The following is a 5,167-nucleotide window of genomic DNA, read 5'->3' on the forward strand; positions in this document are numbered from 1 at the left end:
TGGGGGCACGTGCGACGGTGAAAAAATTTTCTAAAAATATGGGGTTGTTCCTGAGGTTGCGTAGATCATGTTGGTGTATTCATACACCCCATTTGAGCATTGTATGAGAAGTTATTTCATAAAGTTGGTTATGTGCTTTAAAATTAACGTTTTTGTAGTTGTTTCGCATATAGGTGAGACCTATCCCGAGGACGAGCGTGGTCACTCGAGGCAAGGGGGTTACGACCCTTCTACTTACCAGTGAGTGGGCCTTTGGTTTTCCGTATATACCTATATACTTGTACTTTTCCCAGAAATTGATTTGAAACGTTTATTCGTTATATGCCATGTTTATTATTTGCCATTTATTTACGCATTATTAGTAGTATATATATATGTGTGTATTGGTGCTGTGGATGCCCAGGTAAGTGCCATGTGAGTATGATTTATATTTACGTTCAGTAGAGATTTGTGATACATAGAGAGCTCATAACCTACATCCCCGGTGTTAGTGCTTCCGCCCAGAGTTGGGCACAGTCCTTCACGTGATGTTCAGCTCTCACACCAGACGCTCATCTTGGATCCAAGTTAGGTGCACAGTCCTGTCGTACAGACCACTTTAGGTGGTTCCGACTCGTAGATGACCCGCGATTATTCGCCCAGCCTTCACGTGATCGTAGCACTTGAGCGTACTTATATTACACCCAGGCCTGTCGTATAGACCACTTTAGGTGGTTCTGACTCGTGTGCAGGTCTAGCTAGTGAGATGGATATTTGAGCTCTAGATTCAGCCGTACAGGTAACGTTAGGTGACTCCGGCTGACAGATTAGATGATATTGATGCGATATTACCTGAGCACTTGCATTTTACTTTGAGGTTTTGGCATAGCATATTCCTGAGCATGACTTATATATTTATATATTCTATTTTCTGGGAAGTATACAGGTTTTACGGCGAGGGGTTAGAACTTATTTATTAAATGGTTTTCGAAAAGTTTTGTTTTTGCCCACTCACGCTTTTGTTTTGCGCCCCTCCAGGTTCTAGTTGGCTAGCACGTTTGGTGGCTTCCTTGAGGATTTCCCCGGCATATCTGACAGACCACCACCTGTGTAGGACCACCTTCGGGTGTGCTTTTGTTGTGTCGTTTCCTTCTGGACTACATTAGGCTTTCATGCTCTGAACTTAGGGTTCACACTCACGCTTGCACTTGTTCGTTATTATCTTGTGTAAACTAGTTTTTATTTATTCGTATTATTATTTATTTAGCTTCCGCACTGTGGACATGGTTACATCACTTCCACGTGACGGCCAGCATGCCCTGATCTCGATCGGGGTGTGTCACTTTGGGGGTCAGATAAGGCTTCTATAGATCATGTTTTTAGGTCCACTTGCAGCTAGGATTAAGGTGGAACAAGACTAGGTTAGGATAAGATAGGATAAGGTTTGGATAAGATAAGGTTGTTAGGATAAGTTTCCATATTTCTTGCTCTTTCCTTATCTTCTTTGTCTTGAACTTTCCTTTTCTGATTTGTAGCATGTTCCTGGCCTATTTTGACTCCAAATTCGTCCATCCACCTTGGTCGATGTACAAGTTATCCATTTAGTGCCCAAAACTGCTCTAAAATGCACTTTCTTGGTACTTTAACCCTTTGGACCTACAAACACACGAAAATGAGTTGAAATACTACATTAACTAATAAATAATAACACAAATGCACAAGAATAAGCTAGAGTCGCCTAAATATGCTCCTATCAAGATTCAAACACTTTTCTAACTAATCTAACACACTTAATAAAAGGGGGAATTAATTTGGACGAAATTAATTAAAATAGGCAGATTGTAAACTAAACAGATTAGACACTAAATTAGGTGAATTGAATGGGTAAAAGGCTAGTTAGAGGGTCCTTCTCCACACATGCACATATGCAACACAAATTGATTTCCAGATTTTATCCCTTTAAACCATGAATGACAATGCCCCAAATTAATTGTGAGAAGCACAAATTAACTTTTAGATTTTCCTAGTTTCATTGAATTGGATGGAATACGCATCGACAACCAAATTATTCTTATCAAGTTTTCTACATGAACCGCATAATAGAGATACAATCAAAGATCAATAAGCTTTTTGAAAACCATAAGCATTGACTAGCCATTCGTAACTATGAATTGCATGATACTCTTGCCTAGAATTTACTTAACACAATCATGACTAGTGATTTTTACTACTTGTGAATTTTCATAACGATTAGGTGAAATTCCCTTATACCCTAGCATCAAATTCATCCATGAAAACTAGGTATGCATCCTTAATCAACATACAAGAACAAGTTCTCAATAAATCAATTAAGTAAATCGCATTCACAATTCAAGAAACAAAATATGGAGGAAATCAATTCATATAAAACATAAGTCCATGGCTTTGAATTCACCTCTAACTAAGAAAAACTTAGTTACATATGTTCATAAGAATTGAAAAGCAAATTAAAATAAACATGGAAACAAAACGAGGGAAGAAAGAACTCTGAAAGTCTCCAATGGATGCAGATTTCTTACGGCACTTTCCTATGGAAGCCACGACACTCCTTCTTCTCCCTAGGGTTTGCGGCACAGGGGGCTATGTTTCTGAATATATGTGTGTGGTGTGAATGAATGAATGAATTGCATGATGAATGGCTGCATAGGGTGTGTAGGGGGTGCGGCACATTAAGTTACATATATATATATAGCACGGCAAAAACCCTAGGAATCAGAATTAGGGTTAAACCTAGCAGAAACAAGTGATTAGGGCCCCTAGGGTGTGGCAAAGGTTTGGAAATTAAGTCTTAGCCCAATTAGTTTTTGATATGGACTTATACAATCCAAATCCAAGAGGAAAAGGGCCAATTTAAATCAAAATCCAAGAGGAAAAAGGTTTAGGAAATTCGTCCAAAATTGGGCCTTCTTGGAACTAGGTGTTTTGTGGCTGATTTTGGGTTTTCTAGAAGAAATAAAAGAGGGAAGAGTGCGGCACCCTTTTAGGGTTAGATAAGGCTTCTAGAAATCATGTTTTTAGTTCCACTTGCAGCTAGATTTAAGGTGGAACAAGATTAGGTTAGGATAAGATAGGATAAGGTTGTTAGGATAAGTTTCCATATTTCTTGCTCTTTCCTTATCTTCTTTATCTTAAACTTGTCTTTTTTTATTTGTAGCATGTTCCAAGCCTCTTTTGACTCCAAATTCGTCCATCCACCTTGCCCCATATACAAGCTATCCATAATAAGCCCAAAACTGCTCTAAAAGGCTCAAAATTGCCTTTTCTTGCCAACTTTGTCATTAGGACCTACAAACACACGAAAATAGCTTAAAACACTATAATAAGTAGTAATTAGCTAACTAAATGTAAGGAAACAACATAACTAAGTGGCATAAATATGCTCTTATCAAGAAGTGCCCTCAATTGATTGAGAATGGGGGATAGGAGAGTGCAAATGCTATTGAATTTCCAAGCCAAAATTACCCACGGAATGATCCATATTCCAACACATACAATCTGGGTTGGCGAGATCACCCAAAATTCAAGTGAAGGGAGCCTCAACAACCTCAACAACAAGGATGATTTAGGCAGTAACCCCCGGGCTTCTACACCAAGCCATACGCACCAAATCAAGCCCAAGCACAACCTGCCCAAACCAATCAAGGTACGTCTTTGGACAATGATACACTTTTTAAGTTACTTACCAATTTGTCTCAGGGGCAAGAGAATCAAAAGAAAGCAATGCAAAATCAAGACAAAAGGGTGGACCACTTGGAGAAACAAAGTGGGCAGATAGCGGAGTTTGTTGGTCAATTCCAAGACCAAGGCAAACTCCCTAGTTCAACCATTGTCAACCCAAAGGGAGGATTTGAATCTGCCAAAGCAATCACATTGAGAAGTGGAAAAGAAGTTGGCACTAATCCACAACCATCCAAATCAAGTCCAAACGAAGATGAGAAGCTGCAATTGGAAGAAGTGGGACAAAGCCAAGCCACGACAAGGGTAGAAGCACCCTTGTCGCAGCCACTTAGGGAAGAGGGTTTCGAATAAAGAGGTGGTGAGGGTAAGTGAAAACGTTTCCGCTATTTTACAAAGAAAGTTACCTCCAAAATGCAAAGATCCAGGTAGCTTTACAATCCCCTGCATTATTGGCCAAACTAAGTTTGAACATACTATGTTAGACTTAAGAGCTTCAATTAAGGTCATGCCATATTCTATTTATGCATCCATGAACCTAGGAGAATTGAAAAATGATGGTGTGATTATCCAATTGGCTGATCGATCTAATGCATATCCAAAGGGAGTTTTGGTAGATGTTTCAGTGCAGGTTAACAACTTGATCTTCCCAGCGGATTTCTATGTGCTTGAGATGGAAGAGACGACCCATTCCACTTCTTTGCTGCTCCTTCTTGGGCGGCCATTCATGAAAACAGCCCGCACCAAGATCGATGTGTTTAAAGGGACTTTAACGATGGAATTTGATGGGGAAGTTATTGATTTTAATATTTCTGAAACCATGAGATTTCCTAATGATGATCATTCATGTTTTTCTATTGATATCTTTGATTCATTGGCGCAGGAGCATCTTGAACAATTACATGAAGATGCACTTGAAACGGTCATTACAAGTGGGATAGAATTCAAAACCCAAATGGCAGCACCAATTCCAACCCACAGCACCAATCTGGAATTCCATGCCGTGCCCCTTTGTGATGATGTAATTGAAGTGGTGGCCGCCCTAGAGTCATTGCCACGACAATCTTGTAAGTTCCAAACCACAATTTCAATTCCCGTTTCAACTAACAAGTTGCTTCCTTCAGTGATACAACCACCTACCCTTAAGCTTAAATTGTTACCAAACCACTTGAAGTATGTTTTCTTGGGTGAACAAGACACATTGCCCGTCATTGTAACTTCCACACTCACGGCACAACAAGAGGACAAGTTGGTGAGGGTTCTAAAAGAGCACAAAACAACCATTGGTTGGACTTTGGCCGATATCAAGGGAATAAGCCCCACTACATGCATGCATCGTATACTCATAGAGGAAGGGGCTAAACCATCTCGAGAAGCTCAACGCCGACTCAACCCTCCAATGATAGAAGTCGTGAAGAAGGAGATTATCAAACTCCTTGATTGTGGCGTGATCTATCCCATTTCGGATAGTTGT

This window comes from the organism of the source record quoted next, unplaced genomic scaffold, assembly GCF_019419815.1.
Source record: "Pyrus x bretschneideri cultivar Hongxiangsu unplaced genomic scaffold, Pyrus_bretschneideri_v1 Contig106, whole genome shotgun sequence".
Lineage (NCBI taxonomy): Eukaryota > Viridiplantae > Streptophyta > Magnoliopsida > Rosales > Rosaceae > Pyrus > Pyrus x bretschneideri.